This window comes from Haliotis rufescens, unplaced genomic scaffold, assembly GCF_023055435.1.
Source record: "Haliotis rufescens isolate VD_foot unplaced genomic scaffold, xgHalRufe1.0.p SCAF_47, whole genome shotgun sequence".
Taxonomy (NCBI): Eukaryota; Metazoa; Mollusca; class Gastropoda; order Lepetellida; family Haliotidae; genus Haliotis; species Haliotis rufescens.
Genome location: NW_025964190.1, coordinates 2,520,001 through 2,547,598, shown reverse-complemented (window position 1 = coordinate 2,547,598; position 27,598 = coordinate 2,520,001). Strand labels below are relative to the sequence as shown.

Here is a 27,598-nt window from a genome sequence, read left to right as displayed (position 1 = left end):
CAAGAAATATCTGCTAAAAGCAGTCAATTCCGACTGTATCATGCGCGTATGTTCATTAATCACTTTCAAATAGTGATGATACCAGGTGTTTGCGAACAGGTAAGCGTATCCTGTCCAACCAGCGCATGCAATCGTCGTATATTCAGACTGAAATGTGCAAAATGTCAGTTATTAGTAACGCCATAAAAATGCTCCAACTGCAATATATCTCCATTAAAGCCAAATCCAAAAGTGATGTTTACTTAATCTGCCCTTTGGCTAGAAATGAAATGCGTTGTATCAATACTTTTTACCAAATCCCTGATCACGAGAAGACCGTAAATACTTATTACGCCGGAGAATTGTTGGAGGAACGGTTCTGTGGAAGGGGGTATAGAATAAGTTGGGTCAACTTATTCTGAGTCTTCTAAATGGTAGAAACTGTGTTTGAAACATGTTTTGTAATTCGGTGCACATGGTATGGAACGTTTGCTATCAATTCATTGTTATAAGTACGTGTAGTTGCTGAGGTTTCGATAATGTCTGCGCCTTTATTGTGATCGCATTGTGGATTATATGTATTGTCACATTCCAAAGATATAACATTGAGTTATCATAACTAACAGAGGTACAAACATCGAAGTCCTCGTTCGATATACGTGATTGTGTGGATTCTCCAGGGACTTACACATATTTTGTCTTAAGCGATTTATCGATCTGACAAAGTTCGAGCTGACAAAGAAGGTGACACTGATGAAAATTTTGAGGTTAAGCAGGACGGCACATTGTGAAGCAGGTCAGGTTTTTCATAACAGAAACTCCCTCTGTAAACAGTGTACGGTATATTGTGAAGCATTTCAGGTTTTTCATAACAGAAACTCCCTCTGTAAACAGTGTACGGCACATTGTGAAGCAGGTCAGTTTTTTTCATAACAGAAACTCCCTCTGTAAACAGTGTACGGCATATTGAGAAGCAGGTCAGGTTTTTCATAACAGAAACTCCCTCTCTAAACAGTGTACGGTATATTGTGAAGCAGGTCAGTTTTTTCATAACAGAAACTCCCTCTCTAAACAGTGTACTGTACATTGTGAAGCAGGTCAGGTTTTTCTTAACAGAAACTTCCTCTATAAACAGTGTACGGTATATTGTGAAGCAGGTTAGTTTTTTTCATAACAGAAACTCCCTCTGTAAACAGTGTACTGAATTTAGGGCTGGGACGGGTAACTCGGGTACTCGGGTCGGGTGGGTCCTGAGTAGGGGAGTGAGTGAGTTTGGTTTAACGCCGCTTTTAACAGTATTCCAGTTATATCGCGGCGTGTCAGCTTAATGTGGGAGGAAAGCCCGAAGTGATGCAGGTCTCAGACATTTTACCACTTCGGCGAAACCCACAACAACGGGTATGGTACTGACACACCTAGAAACATAATCGGAGCGAACCGGGATTCGAACCCAAAATCATAGGTTTCTGGCGTGCCCAAGGGACGCAACTCTGCAAAACAATTCCCATTCGGACATGGTACAAACTCTTGAGACCTATAGCGGGTATCCGGGTAGGGCCGGGTAATAGGGTGTCTAGTACCCGGGTAGTAAATATGGACTCATCCCAGTCCTATACTGAATCACTTGTGTTCATTGCTTTGGAATGACATGACAAACATTTAAATCCCGACGGTACTGCTCTCGTCGAAATCATTTGGATCAATATGTTTCCGAAGTTAATAAATTATGAATATGAAATAATAATGTTGTATGAATGTAGATTTTACAATAGGTTCTGAAGGCAAAATGTTCTGGTTAACGAAATTTACACCAAATTGAACATCGTGAATCGATGGCCAACGAGATGCGTTTCAAAGCTGAATTCGAAAAACATATGTAAATTTGTGTTTTTATGGCAGATGTTTCAATGATGTTGGAAAAAGGCAGACTGGTCGCCAAACTTCCATATCATTTGCTTCGTAGTATTTGCAATTGCTATGCTATTAATAACAGGATTGGAATGTACATGTACCAGAGACAGGGCCGGCAGCCTTGACGTCATACTGATGGAGTACTATAGTCACTAATCTATATGTTCCTGGGACAGGGCACGTAGCCTTGACGTCATACTGATGATGTACTATAGTCACTAATCTGTATGGAGCTTTGACGTCATGCTGATGGTGTACTATAGCCACTAATCTGTATGTTCCTGGGACAGGGCAGGCAGCCTTGACGTCATACTGATGATGTACTATAGTCACTAATCTGTATGTTCCTGGGACAGGGGGCAGCCTTGACGTCATGCTGACGGTGTACTATAGTCACTAATCTGTATGTTCCTCGGAAGGGCAGGCAGCCTTGACGTCATACTGATGGTGTACTATAGTCACTAATCTGTATGTTCCTGGGACAGGGTAGGCAGCATTGACGTCATGCTGATGATGTACTATAGTCACTAATCTGTATGTTCCTGGGACAGGGTAGGCAGCATTGACGTCATGCTGATGGTGTACTATAGCCACTAATCTGTATGTTCCTTGGACAGGGTAGGCAGCCTTGACGTCATGCTGATGGTGTACTATAGTCACTAATCTGTATATTCCTGGGACAGGGGGCAGCATTGACGTCATGCTGATGGTGTACTATAGTCACTAATCTGTATGGAGCTTTGACGTCATGCTGATGGTGTACTATAGCCACTAATCTGTATGTTCCTTGGACAGGGCCGGCAGCCTTGACGTCATACTGATGGTGTACTATAGTCACTAATCTATATGTTCCTGGGACAGGGCACGTAGCCTCGACGTCATACTGATGATGTACTATAGTCACTAATCTGTATGGAGCTTTGACGTCATGCTGATGGTGTACTATAGCCACTAATCTGTATGTTCCTTGGACAGGGTAGGCAGCCTTGACGTCATACTGATGATGTACTATAGTCACTAATCTATATGTTCCTGGGACAGGGCACGTAGCCTTGACGTCATGCTGATGGTGTACTATAGCCACTAATCTGTATGTTCCTTGGACAGGGTAGGCAGCCTTGACGTCATGCTGACGGTGTACTATAGTTACTAATCTGTATGTTCCTGGGACAGGGGGCTGCCTTGACGTCATACTGATGGTGTACTATAGTCACTAATCTATATGTTCCTGGGACAGGGCACGTAGCCTTGACGTCATACTGATGATGTACTATAGTCACTAATCTGTATGGAGCTTTGACGTCATGCTGATGGTGTGCTATAGCCACTAATCTGTATGTTCCTTGGACAGGACAGGCTGCCTTGACGTCATACTGATGGTGTACTATAGTCACTAATCTATATGTTCCTGGGACAGGCCACGTAGCCTTGACGTCATACTGATGATGTACTATAGTCACTAATCTGTATGGAGCTTTGACGTCAAGCTGATGGTGTACTATAGCCACTAATCTGTATATTCCTGGGACAGGACAGGCTGCCTTGACGTCATACTGAGGATGTACTATAGCCACTAATCTGTATATTCCTGGGACAGGGCACGTAGCCTTGACGTCATGCTGATGGTGTACTATAGTCACTAATCTGTATATTCCTGGGACAGGGCAGGCAGCCTTGACGTTATGCTGATGGTGTACTATAGCCACTAATCTGTATATTCCTGGGACAGGGCAGGCAGCCTTGACGTCATACTGATGGAGTACTATAGGCACTAATCTGTATATTCCTGGGACAGGGCAGGCAGCCTTGACGTCATGCTGATGGAGTACTATAGTCACTAATCTGTATGTTCCTGGGACAGGGGGCAGCCTTGACGTCATACTGATGGTGTACTATAGTCACTAATCTGTATATTCCTGGGACAGGGGGCAGCCTTGACGTTATGCTGATGGTGTACTATAGCCACTAATCTGTATATTCCTGGGACAGGGCAGGCAGCCTTGACGTCATACTGATGGAGTACTATAGCCACTAATCTGTATATTCCTGGGACAGGGTAGGCAGCCTTGACGTCATGCTGATGGAGTACTATAGTCACTAATCTGTATGTTCCTGGGACAGGGGGCAGCCTTGACGTCATACTGATGGTGTACTATAGTCACTAATCTGTATATTCCTGGGACAGGGCAGGCAGCCTTGACGTTATGCTGATGGTGTACTATAGCCACTAATCTGTATATTCCTGGGACAGGGCAGGCAGCCTTGACGTCATACTGATGGAGTACTATAGCCAGTAATCTGTATATTCCTGGGACAGGGCAGGCAGCCTTGACGTCATGCTGATGCAGTACTATAGTCACTAATCTGTATGTTCCTGGGACAGGGGGCAGCCTTGACGTCATACTGATGGTGTACTATAGTCACTAATCTGTATATTCCTGGGACAGGGGGCAGCCTTGACGTCATGCTGATGGAGTACTATAGTCACTAATCTGTATGTTCCTGGGACAGGGGGCAGCCTTGACGTCATGCTGATGGAGTACTATAGTCACTAATCTGTATGTTCCTGGGACAGGGGGCAGCCTTGACGTCATGCTGATGGAGTACTATAGTCACTAATCTGTATATTCCTGGGACAGGGCACGTAGCCTTGACGTCATGCTGATGGTGTGCTATAGCCACTAATCTGTATGTTCCGGGGACAGAGCAGGCAGCCTTGACGCCATGCTGATGATGTACTATAGTCACTAATCTGTATGGAGCTTTGACGTCATGCTGATGGTGTACTATAGCCACTAATCTGTATATTCCTGGGACAGGGCAGGCAGCCTTGACGTCATACTGATGGAGTACTATAGGCACTAATCTGTATATTCCTGGGACAGGGCAGGCAGCCTTGACGTCATGCTGATGGAGTACTATAGTCACTAATCTGTATATTCCTGGGACAGGGCAGGCAGCCTTGACGTCATGCTGATGGTGTACCATAGTCACTAATCTGTATGGAGCTTTGACGTCATGCTGATGGTGTACTATAGCCACTAATCTGTATGTTCCTTGGACAGGGTAGGCAGCCTTGACGTCATACTGATGATGTACTATAGCCACTAATCTGTATATTCCTGGGACAGGGGGCAGCCTTGACGTCATGCTGATGGTGTGCTATAGTCACTAATCTATATGTTCCTGGGACAGGGCACGTAGCCTTGACGTCAAGCTGATGGTGTACTATAGCCACTAATCTGTATATTCCTGGGACAGGGGGCAGCATTGACGTCATGCTGATGGTGTGCTATAGTCACTAATCTGTATGTTCCTGGGACAGGGCAGGCAGCCTTGACGTCATGCTGATGGTGTACTATAGTCACTAATCTATATGTTCCTGGGACAGGGCACGTAGCCTTGACGTCAAGCTGATGGTGTACTATAGCCACTAATCTGTATATTCCTGGGACAGGGGGCAGCATTGGCGTCATACTGATGGAGTACTATAGTCACTAATCTGTATGGAGCTTTGACGTCAAGCTGATGGTGTACTATAGCCACTAATCTGTATATTCCTGGGACAGGGGGCAGCATTGACGTCATGCTGATGGTGTGCTATAGTCACTAATCTGTATGTTCCTGGGACAGGGCAGGCAGCCTTGACGTCATGCTGATGGTGTACTATAGTCACTAATCTGTATAGAGCTTTGACGTCATGCTGATGGTGTACTATAGCCACTAATCTTTTTGTTCCTCGGAAGGGCAGGCAGCATTGACGTCATGCTGATGATGTACTATAGTCACTAATCTGTATGTTCCTGGGACAGGGGGCAGCATTGACGTCATGCTGATGATGTACTATAGTCACTAATCTTTTTGTTCCTCGGAAGGGCAGGCAGCATTGACGTCATGCTGATGATGTACTATATCCACTAATCTGTATGTTCCTGGGACAGGGGGCAGCATTGACGTCATGCTGATGATGTACTATAGTCACTAATCTGTATGTTCCGGGGACAGAGCAGGCAGCCTTGACGCCATGCTGATGGTGTACTATAGCCACTAATCTGTATGTTCCTTGGACAGGGCAGGCAGCCTTCACGCCATGCTGATGGTGTACAATAGCCACCGATGTGTATGTTCCAGGTCATGGCAATTATCACATCATGAAAAGTCGCATTTCTGTTTTCGAGAAACCATCCGGAAACCACGCAGACCGATGTTCCCAGGTGTACGTTTAAGAGTGAGTGAGTGAATATGGTTTTACGCCACTTTAAGCAATATTCCAGCAATATCACGGCGGGGGACACCAGAAATAGGCTTCACACATTGTACCCATGTCGGGATTCGAACCCGGGTCTTCGACGTGACGAGCGAACGCTTTAACCACTAGGCTCCCCGACCGCCCCGTACATTTAAGAAACCTAACACTAATGTTACAGTATACACACCTTAACAAACTTGTAATTTGTGGGAGATTTTTGTAAAAGTTTCATGCGTTTTTGCGTTTCACCACGTTTAGGACATAAAGTTTCTTATTTTGTTAACAAAAACTATCCCTAAGTCTTGGCAATTACAAAGTTGGTTGTGTGACTTTTGAATAAGAACATGAGGAAATCCCCATAAATACTTTAAAAAGTGGACTGGAAAATTGCAAGTACATATACTTGTAATTGTAAAGAATCGGGACAAAGTACAGCTACGTGTCAGCTACATGAGACAGCTTTATCACCACAATGCTACTTATGTTTATTGTTCCTCGTCATTTCATCTGACTTTCAAGTGAGTGAGTGAGTTGGATTTAACGCCGCTTTTAACATTATTCCAGTTATATCACGGCGTGTCAGCTTAATGTGGGACGAAAGCCCGAAGTGATGCAGGTCTCAGACGCTTACCACGTCGGTGAAACCCACGAGCACGGGTATAGTGCTGACAAACCTAGAAACATAATCGGGGCGAACCGGGATTCGGACCCACAATGATAGGTTTCTGGCGTGCCCAAGGGACGCAGCTCTGCACAGCGAATCGCGGCGCCTTAGACGACCGGGCCACCCGTGCCCCTATGACTTTCAATTATATTTGATAAGTTAGAATAATTAACTGGTCAATTCCTGTTTCGTTGTTTCATCAGATCACAAGTATATTAACAGGGTGTCAAGTGCGTCTGCAAGACGGTGGACTGCCTCAATTGTGACTGTCACTTAAGGTTAAATTAATTGTCGTGAAACAAAGGTTTAAAGCACAACGCATGGTTTCCTTCGAGACTTGGTAAAGTTGAGCGATCGCTGAGAGTCGGTTCTTGATATATAGCACTTGGTTCGTCTGCACGCAGCTGTATAATGTGATGGATACTATATCATGTCGGTGTAATTGACACTCGGTAACACTGACTAAAAGGATACCTTTTACGGCTTTCTAATTATAAAAAAGTCAAGGAGAGTCACCATGCGATGTCTTTAATACCTTCCGCCAACAAAACGTAGAGAAAATCACCAACGAAACTTTCCGATGAAATTGGGATGCAAATTTGTCAAATATTTATAAAACTTTGATATTACTTAGGACAATATATTACTGCTGTTTTCCAGGATATAATCAATATTTCATCTCAGGACTACAAACAAATGCCACAATTAACTAGAGTATTGATCCACCATGAAAAGGCCAGATATTTGTCAGGTTTGAAATTCCGCTGAATAAAGCGATACACAATTACTTCTTTTACAATTGCTGGTGAACGATTTGTGAAAGGTATGTCTCGACAAATCAATCTACTTACGACACCACCTACGATGACATTGTCGCTGGTCAATGTGATGCGCGATGTTTTCCCATGATTTGTCTCACATGGACAGCTTCATACGTTATGGCACTTACTTTTTCTTGAAACGGTTGGTGGAGGGTGCTGGCGATACATGCTCGCCCTATTCGCGATGTTCTGTGATTCATCGATATACTTTGCACCACTATTTTATCTACGCCCTATTGAATATGTTTTGGTAGATATTCGAGTCCGATAACTCTCTGGTGTTGATTAAACCAGACACATGGTATACGGATACATGGAGGTGAGGTGAAATGGTTTTTAACGTCGCGTACAAGATTATTTCACTTATATAGCGACGTGTGTGTGTGTGTGTGTGTGTGTGTGTGTGTGTGTGTGTGTGTGTGTGTGTGTGTGTGTGTGTGTGTGTGTGTATGTGTGTGTGTTTGGCTGTTTGTACTAGTCCGAACTGATGCCGATTTATAGTGCTAGCTCACTGAGATACCATGCCGCAGTTTAACATGAATACCCCACTCAGACACAGTATGCTGACTCCGAGCCGACCAGTCCTTGTTTTAGAGAAGTCGTACATTTTACAAACAGGCTCTTTAGAATGTAATGTGTGAATGACAGAATATTGTTTGACGCCGCATTCAGCAACATTCCAGCTGTATGACCTGTAATCAATAGTCATCAAGGATGGACCAGGAAAGGCAGTGAGCGAGTGAGTATGGTTTTACGCCGTTTTTAGCAATATTCCAGCAATATCACGGCGGGGGACACCAGCAATGAGGAAAGGCAGTGACTGAAGAGACATGATGAAGACCCGGGTATGAATTGGTCTTCAGCAACCCGTGCTTGTAAGAGGCGACTAACGGGATCGGGTGGTCAGGCTCGCTGACTTGGTTGATGCATGTCATCGTATCCAAACTGCGTGGGTCGATGCTCATGATGTCAGTCACTGGATTGTCTGGTCCAGATTCCATTTTTTATAGACTGCCGTCATATAGATGAAATGTTGCTCTGTGTGGCGTTAAACATCGAACAAAAGAGGAAACGTGAGCAACGTTTCTACGACATCGGTGACGACGACATGCAATGACCCGAGCCTGATCATGACCAGCCGTTCTATGTCGCCTCTTAAGACAAGCATAGGCTGCATGTGGTCATTTCAAATCCGGAATCACTAGGGTTTGTTTGTTTGTTTGTTGTTTGACGCCATACTCAACAATATTCCAGCTATATGACGGCGGTCTGTAAATATTCGAGTCTGGACCAGTCTGGATCCCAATTGAGCATCTACGCAATTGGGATACAATGATATACATCAACCAAGTCAGCGAACCTGACAACCCGATCCCGTTAGTCGCCTCTTACGACAAGCATAGTCACCTTATACGACAAGTGGTGGTACCTAACGACCTATTCCATCCCAGATCTTCACGGGTCGGAATCACTAGGGGGAATATGTATGAGAGGACAAAATGCTTATGATGCCGGTAAACTGATCTTTAAATCCTCTACAGTGTGCGATCCATGGTATGGCATCACCATATTTAATCGAGACTGATTTCTAGGGATCTCTAGCGTTGACGTTTTATAGTCATAGCAGATTTGTTATAGGAATATAACTGTTCCTATATTTTCTCAATCGTCGCTAAACCCGTGAAGATATGGGGTAGAATAGGTCTTCAGTGACCCATGCTTGCCGTAAAAGGCGACTATGCTTGCAACTAACGGGATCGGGTTGTCAGGCTCGCTGACAAACAAACGTCGCTAAAAGGATATTACCACAACTCACATAATCACTTCGTGATATTATCAATGAACGAATTAATATCCTAACAAACCGCCCTACCAAGTTTATTGTTTTGGTAATGGGATAATTGTCATAATTACTTCTTATCGAAAGGTCACCACAGCGTGATAAAAAGGGAATAGAGCACCAACACTGTTAACCGTGCTCTAATTGTTCCGCCGTCATTATGGGTTCGCTGTGTGTGGCATACACGTGAACCGCCTAAATGAGTGAGTGAGTGAGTTGGGTTTAACGCCGCTTTTAACAGTATTACAGTTATATCGCGGCGTGTCAGCTTAATGTGGGAGGAAAGCCCGAAGTGATGCAGGTCTCAGACGTTTACCACTTCGGTGAAACCCACGAGCACGGGTATGGTGCTGACAAACCTAGAAACATAATCTGGGCGAATCGGGATTCGAACCCACAATCATAGGTTTCTGGCGTCCCCAAGGGACGCAACTCTGCACAGTGAATCGCGGCGCCTTAGACGACTGGGCCACCCGTGCCCCCTGAACCGCCTCAAGGTATTACTGCTTCATATGTAGCCCAGTAGAATTATCAATCGTGAAGATCCGGGGTAGAAAAGGTCTTCAGCAACCCATGCTTGCCATAAAAGGTGACTAACGGAATCGGGTGGTCAGGCTCACTGACTTGGTTGATGCATGTCATCGTATCCCAATGGCGTGGATCGATGCTCATGATGTCAATCACTGGATTGTCTGGCGAAACGAAATGTATGCTACATAAAATGCTTCATTTATCCGGAAATCTGGCTTTCGTATCCGGACAGCTGTGCAAAATACACACGATTGTGTCCCACTTACTGGACAGCGTCCGCGCTTGACGATGTTTGTTCTTCATCACCCAGTATACAGCATCAAAAGGGCGGGTATCGTGTGATGGCAGTGTTAATTTAACCCTCTTATTACAGAATCTAGTTATACGAAATGTTAATTATACACCTGGACTTATGTCTGATCGGCAGATCGCACCATCTCACCGTTAATTACAGCAAAGATCAGATTACTACTCTTGAAGCCTTGAAACGAACGTTAGTTGACACAGAGTGAGTGAGTGAGTTGGGTTTGACGCCGCTTTTAACAGTATTCCAGTCATATCCCGGCGTGTCAGCTTAAAGTGGGAGGAAAGCCCCAAGTGATGCAGGTCTCAGACGTTTACCACTTCGGTGAAACCCACGAGCACGGGTATGGTGCTGACAAACCTAGAAACATAATCGGGGCGTATCGGTATTCGAACCCACAATCATAGGTTCTGGCGTGCCCAAGGGACGTAACTCTGCCCAGCGAATCGCAGCGCCTTAGACGAGTGGGCCACCCGTGTCACCGGATCTTTACAAACATGACCACTAGGACCGTTCTGTGTATTTTCTAAACATGGCAAGCGAATATGCTTAAATAAAATACCGTGCTCGTGGGTTCCACCGAAGTGGTAAACGTCTGAGACCTGCATCACTTCGGGCTTTCCTCTCACAATAAGCTGTCACGCCGTGCTATAACTGTTAAAAGCGGCGTTAAACCCGACTCACTCACTCACTCAATTGTAAAGATCCCGGCATCCGGCGTGACCGGGAAAGGCTTTATCACACACACAACCCCCCCCCCCCCCCCCCACCCCCCACCCCACCCCCCACCCCCCCACCCCACCCCCACCCCCAACCCGACACCACCCCCACCCGCACCCCACCACCCCCCACCACTCTGCCCATCTGCCGTGAAAGCGAAACCAATATGCTCACTCTGAAGTCTTCATCAGAGAACAGCTGTTCGCGAAAAATAAGCAATGAATGTTAATAGGTGTTATATGCAATGGGACCTAATTTCATAAAAAGAACACCCAACCGATGGATTGAAAGGACATGACGTTGATGACGTAGCGAGTTTTTTACGCCACATGTTGAAATATGCCAACGATATGACATTAGGGAAAAATAAGAGTGGCCTCAACCATTGCCCCACGTGCGTCATTGAATCTGGTCACATGGAGAGAAAGTCGAACGCTAATTTTAAACACCACACCACCTATACTGTTTTAGATTAGCCAACAGCTGCTTTCGAGGGAATTAGCGATGAATGTTAAAGCGCATGATAGGGAATCTAGATCTGCCTGTTGTTTATGCTAGCGACAAACTAGCCGTCTTGTGTGAATGATGGTGAGAAAGCGATGACGGGAGATGCGACATCAAGCTTCGCACGTTGTTCAGTATTGTACACGATGTGACACATTGGCTCATTCCTCCATCAACCCTGCTGTTGTTAGATTGAGTTACATGCTGTTATGAATGTAGAAATTACCACTTAACGAAAAGTATGTTCACAGTTGTAAGTGAAAGAGTATACGTTCCTGCATCACCAGCCCATCTATTACCGTGGTTGGAAGAATTAATAGGTTATTCTATATTTTGCTATGACTTACTAAGTGAAGGTATGTCACAGTGTGCAGTAAAGAAGTGAGTTAACGTTGTCATGAAATGATAAAGAGTACTCATTCATTCAACCACCATCAGTAAGAAAATAATCAGATACCAGGCACTCATCGTCGGTGTCGGTAAGTAAAACGTTAACATGTACAGTGTAAAGTGTAGGAACTCTTAAACCAGGATATTTCGCTATTCGTGAACACGTGTCAGGTAAGACAGCTCGGTCTCTGGGAGTTTCGAGAACACGATGATAAATGAATAGGATAGGTGGCACTTTGCCGTTGTAAATAAAAGCTATAAAACCCTTTTCATAATCCCAAAGACGTTAAACGATATGGTACTTTTTGTTACCCTGACTGGTCGTGTCGGAGTCAGTATACTGTGTCTTAGCGGAGGTTTCATGTTAAAACTGCGGTATGGTATCTCGGGCTTGCCCTATAAAATCTGCTTAATATCACCTGTACATAATAATTACTATGCTCAAATCGTAGTCCATTGTACGACTTTATTATAAGCATGTGTCCAAAGAACAAATTGACAAGTGGGAAGGCTAGATCACTGAAGTAAAATAGGATATGCTAGAAGGAGGTATGTCATGCATTCATCGACAAATATCACACACGTTTGATAGTTTTTAGTGGGGTTGAATGTGATTCCTCACTGCACAGTTCAACACATACCACATGAATGTCTTCACAATGCACGTGTATGTCTCCACAATGTAATGCGTCTTCATAATGTACATGTGTGTCTTCACAATGCACGTGTATGTCTCCACAATGTAATGTGTCTTCACAATGTACATGTGTGTCTTCACAATGCACGTGTATGTCTCCACAATGTAATGTGTCTTCACAATGTACGTGTGTCTTCACAATGTACATGTGTGTCTTCACAATGCACGTGTATGTCTCCACAATGTAATGTGTCTTCATAATGTACATGTGTGTCTTCACAATGTACATGTGTGTTTTCACAATGCACGTGTATGTCTCCACAATGTAATGTGTCTTCATAATGTACATGTGTGTATTCACAATGTACATGTGTGTCTTCGCGATGTACATTTGTGTCTTTACAATGTAATTTGTCTTCATAATGTACATGTGTGTCTTCACAATGTACATGTGTGTTTTCACAATGCACGTGTATGTCTCCACAATGTAATGTGTCTTCATAATGTACATGTGTGTATTCACAATGTACATGTGTGTCTTCACGATGTACATTTGTGTCTTTACAATGTAATGTGTCTTCATAATGTACATGTGTGTCTTCACAATGTACATGTGTGTCTTCACAATGCACGTGGGGTGTCTTCACAATGTACATGCGTGTCTTCATAATGCACGTGTGTCTTCACAATGTACATATGTGGCTTCATAATGAACATGTGTCTTCACGATGTACATGTATGTCTTCACGGTGTACATGTGTGTCTTCATAATGAACATGTGTCTTCACGATTTACATGTATGTCTTCACGATGTACATGTGTGTCTTGACAATGTAAATGTGTCTTCACAATGTACATGTGTGTCTTCATTATGTACATATGTGTCTTCACAATGTACATGTGTGTCTTCACAATGTACATGTGTGTCTTCACGATGTACATGTGTGTCTTTACAATGTAAATGTGTCTTCACAATGTACATGTGTGTCTTCATAATGTACATATGTGTCTTCACAATGTACATGTGTATCTTCACGATGTACATGTTTGTCTTTACGATGTACTTGTGCCTTCATAATGAACATGTGTCTTCACGATGTACATGTATGTCTTTACAATGTACATGTATGTCTTCACGGTGTACATGTTTGTCTTTATAATAAACATGTGTTTTCACGATGTACACGTGTGACTTCATAATGAACATGAGTCTTCACGATGCACATGTATGTCTTCACAATGTACATGTATGTCTTCACAATGTACATGTGTCTTTACGATGTACATGTATGTCTTCACAATGTACATGTGTGTCTTCACACTGTACATGTGTGTCTTCACAATGTGCGCGTGTGTCTTCACGGTGTACATGTGTGTCTTCATTAAGACCAGACATGTTAATAGAAATAAATGCTACAATCCCTTTCCTACCTCTACCCAAAGCATAAACGATTGTACTATTCCGACTATATCATGAGTATATGTTTGTGAATCACATCAAATAGTGAATGATACCAGGTGTTAGCGAAATCGTGAGCGAATCCTGCCCAACGTTTGCACCCGTCAGAAACACATGCACAGGCAAGTCAATTGTTCAGCTAAAAAAACGTATGGTACAAGTCAAAATAGGGAATTGCATTTCGGACACAATGTTTTGTCACTGATGCATCAGATTTGGAAATAGCCTCCACATAGCTTTCAAAAAACATTTTTGAAGCTTTACTGATGCCTTAAATGTTGCAACCTTCGTCAAACAACTCAGCAAGAGTCGTATTGGGCTTTTTGAAATCGTGGTAGAAAGAGCATGCTCGATTGTACCTCAAAAATTGTGAAATGGAAAGACCAAAGGCCGGAGCTGTGGGAATATTACTCGATATGAAGGGGAAGCTGACTATTGGAAAGTTGAAGTCATCGTGTTTTCTGCACGAAATGTTTTGCCACACATCCTTTGAATATTGTAGTAACCACAACATTGCTTTTGGGAACCTTTAATTGTAGATTGATATTTAAATATGCCTACCGACAATGACTATAAAAGGACTTTCATATGAATATTAGCTTTAGGTGATGAGGCCGTCAAATTGGGTGTTTCAAACAAGATCGTCATAGTTTTTACTTACTCAAAGTTTTTTTGTTTTTTTTATCAGGGTTGCACCAAGGTTATACCATATGTCCCTTCGCTTTTTAGGTAAACAATTTACTTGCCTTTGCACGTGTTTGTAACACTGGTGGGGCCGGATATGCACACCTTTTGGGGAACACTTGTTATCATCACTATTTCATAGTGATTCAGAGACATTTGCCTGTGAGAATCGGCAGATTTCTTATCATAATGAAAATGGATTTGTCGCTTTTATTTCACGTATTCTGAATTGGACTGCATTAAATATTCCAATATGTTTTAAGCGATAATATTTTTTCCATAATACAGTTCCCGAAGGCACGTAACAGTGGGGGAAGAAAGGTATCAAAAATCGAAGTGTAATGTTTTTCAAATTGAACTGCACTCTCTGTGGTGCCCGCAAACGACAAGGGTCGTTGTGTTTTACAATTATATAGATTACAACATTAAATATGAATCAAGCAACGCACACGGTTATATAAGAAACTTAAAATTCCATTTTATTTGAACTTTAACATTTTGAAGTTTGTTTATTTCAACACTGATGTGAGTGTAATTTCTGTCAGAGAGTGTCAGCTTAGTGTGTGAATATAGAGCTGGCAAACCAACAAAAATCAGGATGAATGTTTGAACTTACTGGGCGGGGCAGTCTGATACGCACGACATGGGCATTCAATAATGTACTACCAATGAACTTTGGCATATTAAACTTGTCACTCAAAGACAACGGCTGGGTCAATATAATTTCGGTTAACCAATAGTACTACCGACATAAAATAAGGGAACTATGGACTGTACTATGGGCGTTACTGAGAGAGACCGCTGTACAACAGGAGCGTAGCATCATAACGCGATCTCATATCACACACAAATCTCACAACATGGAAAGCTAGCACCTGAAGCACGTGTATACGCCAACATATGTGCGCATGTGAGAGACGTCACATTCACATATTCAAATGAATGTGATGTCCTTATGCAAATGAGACCCGTGAAGATCAGGGGTAGAATAGGTCTTCAGCAACCCATGCTTGCCATGAAAGGCGACTGTGCTTGTCGTAAGAGGCGACTAACGGAATCGGGTGGTCAGGCTTGCTGACTTGGTTGATGCATGTCATCGTATCCCATTTGCGTGGATCGATAATCATAATATCAATCACTACGTTATCTGGTCCAGACTCGATTATGTACAGACCGCCGTCAGGTAGCTGGAATATTGCTGAGAGCAGCGTTAACCAACAAACAAGTCAGAAGGTAAGTGATGTGTCAGTCTAATAGTGTCAAAATTCAATATGGTTCTTATTTGGGGAATGGTTGCAAGCCGCAGAGGTCTACAAGCACAGATAAGGAATCTGATACCGCTAGACATGTAGCCCCGTTACATTGTTTCGCCATTCATATCTTCAAAGTTGCCAAAACTTGTCAAGTGCCTTAGCTACGTCACAGTTAGTCACTGATTTTCAGCATACCAGACTATTCTCTTGATATTGACAGCAATTATCCCAGTAGTTTCTCCAGATTCCCGATGATTAATTCTGACTTAATGGCCGAATAACACGGGCAACACCATGTTTGCAAACACTGAAAGTAGTCCCTACTTCCTACCGAGAAACCTACCAATTATGTGATGAATATATGTGTATGTGACATACTCTTTAACGCGACTTTGAACCACTTTTTCGCACTTCGCACCAATTCAGTGACAAACGGTCATGTCGCGTAGCTGGTATTTTAATTTAAACTTCGTGTGTTCGGTTAAGTCAATTTGGTGTAAGAATTTGATGAATACGAACCCTTGGGCTATGCAGATGAGACTAATTTGTATTTCGTGATCTTGTTTCAGTGTGTAATACTGACTGACTGGATATTAATTTTCTTGATGAAACAGATATTTTTTTAAGAAGTTGTCACAAGTTTCCAAACTCAATTAGGACATAAAGAGAAAAGCTCAATATAACCGTACATAATATCCGTGAGCTTAAGGGAAACTATAATAATAGTCAAATATACGCCAACTACACATAGGTTGCCTGATAGAAGATGTAATTTCAATTTTTTCAACATTTCTCTGGGACATCATTGGCTTGGAGGCCTATTGGTTTCCAGATTAAATGCTTCTGGTTTCGTGATGATGAATTCAGTGACAACCTTCACCCACATCCCTTGCACAACATCGCCACGACGAAATATCATGTATCATGCAAGATTGCTCCATAGCAATTCGTAACATGAAGATTCACGTCTGATGAAAAATGTTCATTAAGTATTAAGAATATAAATAACTTTGGACATTAGGAATACATTCGGGAACCAATGCTTCGCGATACTGTGTTAATTCGTATTGAAATGAAGGAGCGGTTGGATAGCCTAGTGGGTAATGAATTAGCTCGTTCAGGCGCAGATCAGGTTCGATTCCATTAATAGATACACGATGAATCCATTGCTGTAAAACCAGAAAGACACGGAACCCTCCTCAGTGACTAAACTGTATGTTTCCTTCAACTGTATTATATCATATTTTTTGCAAAGTTAAAAAGCATGCATGTCGAAAAAGGCGACTATGCTTGTCGCAAGAAGCGACTAACGGAATCGGGTGGTCAGGCTCGCTGACTTGGTTGATGCATGTCATTGATCCCAATTGTGTGGATCGATGCTCATGATATTAATCACTGGATTGTCTGCTCCAGACTCGATTATTTACAGACCGCCGTCATATAGCTGGAACGTTGCTGAGTGCGGCGTTAAACAACAAACCAACCAACCAACCAAGCAAAGTTGAAAAAAATAATTCGAAAGAAAACATATATTTGTTTGCAACATTTTGCAAAATTGAGCTCCTTGACCATCTTTTCTATTTATAATTATGAAACCGTTACGAGAGTTTCAAAGTATCGGTGAACATTTGATCAGGGCTTCCTAATGACAATATGTGTGCAGGACAATGCCTGGAGGCTGTGTAGATATGTCACATGGTACGAGTGCTTCTGTCCGCAACACAATGCTAGAAGCACCTTATTAGTATTCAAACTGAAGTGGCTTATCTGAGAAAAGATATCCCCTTGCGTGCCAGCAGTTTAAATTCTCTGTCGAAATTGATTTCCTTCAGATTACGTTTCCTTCCCAAAATTGCCCTTTTCGTGTTGTGCATCGAACAAGAAGTTTTTGCCACAGTTTGAATGAAGATAATGAAGCATAAATCATTTCTAATCAACAATTACTGACGAAGAATAAAACCTGAATTCCAAGTAAGGTATATAAAGGTGAAGAAAAACATTCCATATTGAAAGTAAGAAAACCTAACCGTTGCAAGGAAATGGACAATTTGGAGAACGTGAAAATTAGGTTACCTTTAAAGGATCCAACCACCCACCATCCATTCCTTTGAAAAGTAAGTCAACGTTGACAATCTAATAACTTCCATATCATCAACATTACAGAGAGCACAGGCTTATAGAACAATAACTTGCATTGTTCTTTTCGATAACACCTAGTGTCACCACTGATTTTAAGTAATCTATTCATGTCATGTTTTGTCTTTTAGACCAATGGAATTTGTTTCGGTGGATAATCGAGCCTTGTTAATCTCTGGCTTTGACGTTGTGTATGTACATATTCGTGCTCAATAGTACCAACGTGTCCAGTCGTGAAGATTCTCTGGCCCAAGACAGATGATGCAGGATTTGTAAATGCCGCAATATGTTTACCCTAGATAACCTTGAGTATCTATTCACGTAATAACATCCAGGATGCTTGCGTTAGTGATATTGTATTTATCGGTTTTCAGATCCGCGGACAAATGGGAAATAAAAGTAAAAGTTCTTTTTTGAGATCTCGCCAAGAGTTTGTGTAATTTCAGAATTTATATTGGACCAGTGTGCAAGCGGTCACACACGCGTGCAAGCACGTCGATATGTAAGTAAAAACCCTTGAACACGACGTTAAACACCATTCTACCTCACGTCAGAATGTATACCTCCAGAGAAGCTTATTATCTCAAGCAATAACAATCATTTCCATAATTATACTACGATGTGTTTGGGTATGTGTGAGTGATAGGTGTGTGGGCCAGTATGCGAACTCATCTGAATTGAACCGCCATGTCACCGATAAGGAACTTCTAATTGATGGCAGGGCCACGCGTGGCCAAGTGGTCTAAGGCGCCGCGGTTCGCTGTGCAGAGTTGCGTCCCTTGGGCACGCCAGAAACCTATGATTGTGGGTTCGAATCCCGGTTCGCCCCGATTATGTTTCTAGGTTTGTCAGCACCATACCCGTGCTCGTGGGATTCAACGAAGTGGTAAACGTCTGAGACCTACATCACTTCGGGCTTTCCCCCCACATTAAGCTGACACGCTAACACTGGAATAATGTTAAAAGCGGCGTTAAACCCAACTCAATCACTCTCTCTAATTGATGGCGACAAAACCATTTCTATAATCACAAGACATCCAGTGTACGATTCGACTTAAACGTATATTTATGAATAACAATCAAATAGAAATGATTCCAAGTGTTCATGAAAAGGTGAGCGTTTCCTGCCCCACATATGGCAACCGTCACAAACACATGCAAATGCAAAGTCAAGTGTTTACCTAAAACGTCATGGGAACATATGCCGAAACTTTGTTGTCATTGACCGAATTAAATTGACGACGTCAAAGATAAAGGGTTTAACAGTGTTCAATTTCCTACAATGACACCCGTCAAATTTTGCTTGACATCGAGACATTTACCTCAAAGGGATACGTTTTAATAAACCTGAGTGGTATATGAAGACATTTCAGAATCACAGCATCTATGGGTAACGTCCTAAATGGAAATGATCAATTGCAAGTTGTGTTGATAATTCAAAGTAAACAAATATCACGTGTGCTCAAAACTCTAGGATCTTAACCACGGAGAAAGCTTTGAAATGACTGGAGTAAAATTAATTTGAAGAAATAACACTGCTTAACCATCTGGAAAGTCAAACTATTTGCGATTTGTTTGCGTCAAGTAGTGTTAATAATTCAGCATCTATAGGTAACGTCCTAAATTGAAATGATCAAGTTGTGTTAATAATTCAATATACACAAACATCACGTGTGCTCAAACTCTAGGATTTCAATCACGGAGAAGAACTTTGAAATGACGGGAGTGAAATTAATTTAAAGAAATAACATTGCTTAACCATCTGGAAAGTCAAACTATTTGCCGTTTAATTGCGTTACGTTTTGTTAATAATTCAAAATAAACAAACATGCGTGCTCAAAATTCTAGGATGAAGACCACGGACAGAACTTTGAAATGACTGCAGTGAAATGAATTTGAAGATATAACACTGCGTAACCATCTAGAAAGTCAAACTATTTGCGTCTGATAGCGTCTGGTACATGGCAACGTGGCTTTAACGTCACCACTTCATTAAGTCAGATGGCGGCGTTTCCGCTCACGTATGATGTAAAGTAGGTCTTATCCCGCATTTCATGACCTGGCGCGCCTGCCCACAATAACAAACATGACGTCCCTAATGAAATTGCGGTAGATGGCTATGTCTGTGACCAGTCTAACGCATCACCTCCATAAATAGTCCGGCAACGACCGCAATGCCAGTTCGATAACTTGAGCTAATCCCGAGTCCCTGGTGATGTGATCTTTCATCCTTGAACTTAATGCAAAGGGTGAAATGGAAGTTGTAACCATGGGATCTTTCCCTTTCTATTGCATTGTAGTTTCTATGTTGATAATATCACAGGAGATGGGATTTCCCCTGACACTAATTCTCTGGCATGATTCAAGTTATTAACATGACAACCTTTCTTACAAAGTCTTTTAGGTGTGAAAGGGTGTTATTTCCGTCTTGTTTGGAAACCGAATCTTTCCCTAGAGGTGTGTGGCGTCTCTCCTTAGAGATGTGTGGCATACTTTCATCAAGGAAACGATTCAGACCATATAATAGGCTTGGTACTTGTCAACCGTACCACTAATATGGAGAGGGTCAATCACAAACGTATGTATGTATTTTACGAAATAAAAGCGACAAAACTCTTTCCAAATGCATTAGACATCTCTGCCACCAGAGCCGATTGTACGATTCAGACTCTATCATGAGAAAATGTTTATGAATCACTATTAAATACTAATAATACACACCATGTGTTCACGAAAAGGTGGGCGTATCCTGCCCCAAATGTGTCATCCGTCACAACCACATGCAAAGGCAAGTCAAGTGTTTACCTAAAATGAAAACATGCGAATGGGACGAATGTCAGCGAATGGGAAATATGTGTATTCTGAAACGTGATTTCTTTGAATTAGTATGGAACACGGAAATGAGTAAACCTTTTTATGAGAAGACGCCTTGATTCGTTGGAATCACCAGGATTTACTGATGTGATTTAGTGCACTATTTGCCTGATATGCTGACAGTTTCACCAAAGCGTCAAATACAGTAAATCTTGAAATAATTGATACTGAGTCACACTTTGGCTAGGAGTCAGCAGTCGTATTAATGTTAACGCCGATGATCGTGATACCTCGCACACGTGATCCTGAGTTAGTGAGTGAAGTTATTTAACGGCACTTTGGACGGTATTTTAGTTACACGAGTTTGATGTGGGAGGAAAGCCCAACGTGAATAAGGTTTTAGACATTTACCACAAATGAAAAATCAATCAGAGGAAGTTCACGACCGAATTATTTCTTTCTTTCAACAAGGCCAAGATAGATGTATATCTTCATCTCATCCATCCAACAGAATTGAAAATCAAAGAGACAACCGATAATGTATATGAAGTGTCCTATTAGGAGTGAGTTAGTATTGTTTTACGCCGCTATTAGCAATATTCCAGCAATATCTCAGTGGGGGACACCAGAAATGGGCTTCACACATTGTACCCATGTCGGGAATCGAACCCGGATCTTTGACGTGACGAGCGAACACTTTTCCAAATAGGCTACCCCACCGCCCCCTATCTTGATCTATGCATAGCAATTCAAAATGATGTCAACCACTGTACCAAGCTGTATTACAAGAGGGATGATTTCGATTTTGCCATTGTGAATTTCCTTTCATATCGAACAATATACGATCAGATCCGGTTTACATTCAATGAACTTATACATTCCATAGAACTTCACATTGTGCTAACAGCTCAACCTTTCAATAAAGGTTTCAACATCAAAGGACTAGTCAATAAAACGCCAAAGCTGCAGAATAATCGGAACAGATTCATTGGGCGTTAAAGGGACAAATAGCGGTGTAAAGAATATAAACGGATCACTGATAATCAGAACTATAATGGCAGACATTCCGAAGAATTGACAATGGTGACAATAACAATCTTCGTCAGTTATTCAAATGTGGATCGAAATATCATTCGAAGCGGCCTACCAATTCAAATCAGTTTTTACTTTCGTTCAGATGTAGACTATCGGTCCATGGTACATTAACTTATACAGTATAAAACTCTGGTTATTCAGTATAACACTGCGTAGAGCTTGCAGATCATAATAATATAAGTTTCTTGCATTCATTGTATGGTAGATAAAGGCAGCTAAATTTCTTATAACTGTTTCATTTGAGGTAGACCTGAGTATAATAAATTTTCCCAGTGATGGATGGACAAAATATATCTGGAGAAAGTACATTTGGCGGAGATATTAGACACATTGCAGACTAGCAGTAAATGGTACTCTGTCTCAACATAGCTCGGAGTACAAACCTTGCATATATATATATATATTTATTTCCCTGTCTGGGGGCATGGGTGGTCCAGTCGTCTAAGGCGCCGCAATTCGCTGTGCAGAGTTGCGTCCCTTGGACACGCCAGAAACCTATGATTGTGGGTTCGAATCCCGGTTCCCCCCGATTATGTTTCTAGGTTTGTCAGCACCATACCCGTGCTGAAGTGGTAAACGTCTGAGACCTGCATCACTTCGGACTTTCCTCCCACATTAAGCTGACACGCCGTGATATTATGCTGTTAAAAGCGGCGTTTAACCCAACTCACTCACTCACTGTCTCAATAGATAACTGAACTGAGCTACGGCTAAACTGTGCAATAGCACAACTGAACTTACTTCTTGCTACCGTATTGATATGGGGCTCAACAGCCTCAATTTGATTCTTGAACAATGAATAGTAAAATACTTAAGAACCACCAGGCATTTCAGCATGCGAGACTGATTGATAAATCCTAACTTTCAACTCTCCAAAACCTTGTTTATGACGATTGGTATCACAACTTTGTGGGGGTTGTGTAAGCATATTCTAACAAATTGCCAAAGGAGAAGAGGAACCAGTTGAATGTCTTTCTGAATGGGTTAGGTCAGTGCGAAAAATGTATTTTATTAACATGTCAATGTCTTCGTCAATGGTTAAAGACTGATGTTCTGTCTCTGTTGAGCCAGGCCAAGTCCAACAAGACATGATGTATTGCAGTATTGACGTCAGTTGTGTCGGCGCTTGGTGCTAAGTTTCCTTGGCTAACACGGGAGTCAGCTATTTAAAGGAATGTTTACTTTACATCTTTCAAGGTTTCCACATTTGGAAATTACTTAAGTTATTTCCGAACACAGTTACCAACTTTTTTTTCTTTTTTTTTCTTTAACGTTGCACTCAGCAATATTCCAGCTATATGATGGTGGTCTGTCAATAATCGAGTCTGGACCATACAATCCAGTGATTGACATCATGAGCATCGATCCACGCAATTGGGATCGATGACATGCATCAACCAAGTCAGCGATCCTGACCACCCGATCCCGTTAGTCGCCTCTTACGACAAGCATAGTCGCAATTTACGGCAAGCATGGGTTGCTGAAGACCTATTCTACCCCGAATCTTCAGGGGTCAAATACCAAATTGGGTGCCATTTTAGTATACATTGTTTGTAATCGACAGATTTACTGAAAGTTGTCTTTATATAGCAGGACTATCAGATTAGATAACAACGGAAAGTGTTCATACAAATACATGCAAATACTTCAGTCATATGAAACGAAAGAAAGAAACAAAATGTGAGTAAGCACACTGAGATTATATTGAGTCGATATTAGTACGACTGCCTCCGTGGTTTAGTGACAGAGCTAAGCCCCGAGAAAGGTTCGGGGTTCGATCCCCGCCCGCGTCATACCGAAAGACCTTAAAAGATGGTACTTGTTGTTGCGCTACCTGGCGCTCGAAATGAAAGGACAAAAACAAGGACTGGTCGGCTCGGAGTCAGTATACCGTGTCTGAGGGGGGTATTCATGTAAAACTTCGGCATGGTATCTCAGGGGGCTAGAAGGGGCGGTCGGGTAGCCTAGTGGTTAAAGCGTTCCCTCGTCACGCCGAAGACCCAGGTTCGATTCCCGACATGGGTATAATGTGTGAAGCCTTTTTCCGGTGTCCCCCGCCGTGATATTGCTGGAATATTGCTTAAAGCGGCGTTAAACCATACTCACTCACTCACTCACTCACTCACTCAGTGGGCTGGCACTATAATATCGACATTAGTCGGACAAATACAAGCAGACACATACACACACGTGCGCATCGCTATATAAGTACAATCATTTTGGGCGCGACTTTAAACCCCATTCACTTCATCCGATATTAGTATCATTCCAATGTCCCCAAACAAGGAATTCCGGGTAAGAATAGGTCCCCAGCAATCTACAGTAAGCTGTTCGTACCGTGGGGATCCCTCGTTAGAATAGAACTCAAGCAATCTTTGTAAGAGGCCACTTAATAGATAGGGTGGTCAGGCTCGTTGACTGTGTGCCGTTGTATCCCACGACGTGGATCGTTGCCCATAATATCAATCACTGGGTTGCCTGGTCCTGAATCGATTAGTTACAGGCCGCCGTCATATTTCTGGAATACAGCTGAGAGCGGCGTTAAACAACGTTATGACAAAAATGATGTTCATATTGTGTTGGTTGCACTTTTCAAAGAGTTCATACTCCAGTAAACCAACACAATATGAAGTTCATTTCTTACAAATTCGTATTTTGAATGATGTCACTGTTTTTGTGACGCATTTTAAGGAGATTTACGTTACCGGATACATTGGAATGTGACCCAGTTGCGGGTATATTCTTCACACTTACGCAAAAAACAAAGTAGTTCCAATCCATAAATAAAAAACGCAGCTCATTGTTAATCTACGAGACCTACTTTTTTTAACTGAACATCAGGAATGACTAACTTTCTCCAACCGACCTTCACCTCCACGAAATTAGGCCGCCTTATTCAATGATATGTTTCACGGATTGACTAAATATAAATATAAATATAAATGTCGATTATTTGTTTATTTATTTATTTTATTTTTTTATTCTGCTGTCGATTTGCAGGTGGCTTCTTAAATCAGAAGTAATGTATACATGGAATTTATATACAAAAGGTCTATATTACTAGCGGGTGATATAATAAAAATAAATATTTTTATATTTAATTTAATCCTGTGAAACGACATCTAAAAATGTGGCGGCCTCATCAAATATGACGTATGACATCACAACCGGTGATCGACTTTTGCAATATGGCGTGTCCACTGACATCAGTATGCCTGACTTTCGTTGATTCAGCGATCGTACATATATAAATGTGCCATGAAAGTAATCAGAAACATTCTGACAATCTACGCATTGTCTTTTGTTGTTATGTTTTTCATTGTAACCAAGAGAAATAGTCAGAAATGCCGAAATATTCCGTTGTCGTTTTGCATGGTATTGCGTCAGTCAAATCATTGTAACGTATCTATATTCAATTCCCTAATTCTTGCTATGATAATCTTCCTATGCATATTCTACAAAAAAACATACAGCCGTTGTAGGCAACGAATAGATGAATTCTCTCAATATAGGAAAGACCCGTGAAGATCCGGGATGGAATAGGTCTTCAGCAACCCATGCTTGCCGTAAAAGGCGACTATGCTTGTCGTAAGAGGCGACTAACGGGATCGGGTGGTCAAGCTCGCTGACGTGGTTGATGCATGTCATCGATCCCAATTGTGTGTATCGATGCTCATGATATCAATCACTGGATTGTCTGGTCAAGACTCGATTATTTACAGACCGCCGTCATATAGCTGGAATATTGCTGCGTGCGGCGTTAAACAACAAATCAACCAACCAATATATGAAAAATTGCTCCCCAGTGTAGCAATCTGAACTTCGCTTTGTTTACAGTTTTTCGAGCGCAGCGTTCGTTTTCACACCACATTTATTTCGACTAAGACAAAATTGTTATTGATGAGCAACTTCTTTATTACAATTGGGCGACGTTTCGGTGTAGATTCTAACACCGTTATCAAGTTAATCAAGCAAATCTTTTGCTTGATAACGGTGTTAGAATCTACACCGAAACGTCGCCCAATTGTAATAAAGAAGTTGCTCGTCCATAACAATTTTGTCTTAGTTACCAATCCAACTTCTAAATGCCACTCAAAGAAACATTTATTTCGCTTGAGTTCTTCTGGACAGTTAGCATTGGTGAAAAAGATTATTTATCATTTGATTCTAAAATGTATGAGGAATGTAAAGATAGATGTATCGAGTTTAAGTTTGAAAACTACGTGATGTAATAGGCGTCTCATAACCGGTTTACATGAAACGTGATTTTGTAAACACTGTCGGATATGGCTGATAATGGCGATACGTGTTCAGGTCATTTTCTGTAGTTCTGCTTTGCATAAAATGACAGTGGATGATATCATAGAACAGGGGATTTCTGACAAACCCCCAGTGTATTTATTTGTGTGTCTGGTGTAGTGTGTATTTTATTCGACTTCAAAGTGAGCGAGTGAGTGAGTGAGTGAGTTGGGTTTAACGCCGCTTTTAACAGTATTCCAGTTATATCGCGGCGTGTCAGCTGAATGTGGGAGGAATGCCCGAAGTGATGCAGGTCACAGACGTTTACCACTTCGGTGAAACCCACGAGCACGGGTATGGTGCTGACAAACCTAGAAACATAATCTGGGCGAACCGGGATTGGAACCCACAATCATAGGCTTCTGGCATGCCCAAGGGACGCAACTCTGCACAGCGAATTGCTGCGCCTTAGACGACTGGGCCCCCCGTGCCCCCGACTTCAAAGTAAGGGTTGAACGGACGGACATATATGTAATTGTGAATATGTAAACAAGTGTTTTAATGAAACCTTGTGTGAAAGGATTTTGTCAATATATTGTCCAATATTGTCAACCCACAGGGGGGACAACATAGAAATGTTCGACTCGGGGATTCCCCATGAAAAGTAGTTCCGGTCAAATATCGTATACACGTCAAAAGGTCAGGTTTATACTTTGTACACGTCACTTTTTGAAGTTTATTCTCAAATGAACGGGCCATGTGAGCAGCAAATAAAATTTTCACATCACCGAAAATCCCTTAAACTTCAAAATATAAATTTATTCAAACACACATGTTAGATGCTTTGATAAAGACGTTTCGACATCTTTGAAATCAGAAAAGCAAATCTGTCAGATCTGTAGCTTTGAAATGTTTGTTCGCAAAGTCCATAATCAATATTGTCAGTATTCATCAATAAGAATACATTAAGGAAATTCATCCCCAGCATATTAAAGACACATAAAAATCAATCAGCGACAAAACCCTTTGTAGGATTCCGACGATGTCTCAAGCATGTGTTTATGATTAATATCAAATACTGATGATACCAGGTGTTCGTCACAAACACATGCAAAGGCAAGTCAAATGTTCACCTGAAAACACAACACAGAAACATATGATACAAGACAAAATAGGGTATTGCATCGGGTATCATCTGTATCACTGATGCGCCAAATTTGGAAATGTCCACATATTGACCATAAACGTTTGCAAGGTTTTTGAAGGATTTGAATATGTAACCCTGATCAAACATTTGAGCGAAATGCGTATGACGCTCTTTGAAATCTTGGTAGGAGAGGGCTCGAGATTACCTAAAGAATTGTGAAT

The 27,598-nt window shown here is 41.9% G+C and overlaps 1 protein-coding gene across 1 annotated transcript in view; it reads left to right on the top strand.

Annotated features, from left to right (window-relative positions):
- The window catches only part of LOC124119398 (G-protein coupled receptor 183-A-like), a 38,288-nt gene that overhangs the window by 239 nt on the left and 10,451 nt on the right, over nt 1-27,598 (top strand). The window lies entirely within an intron of this gene.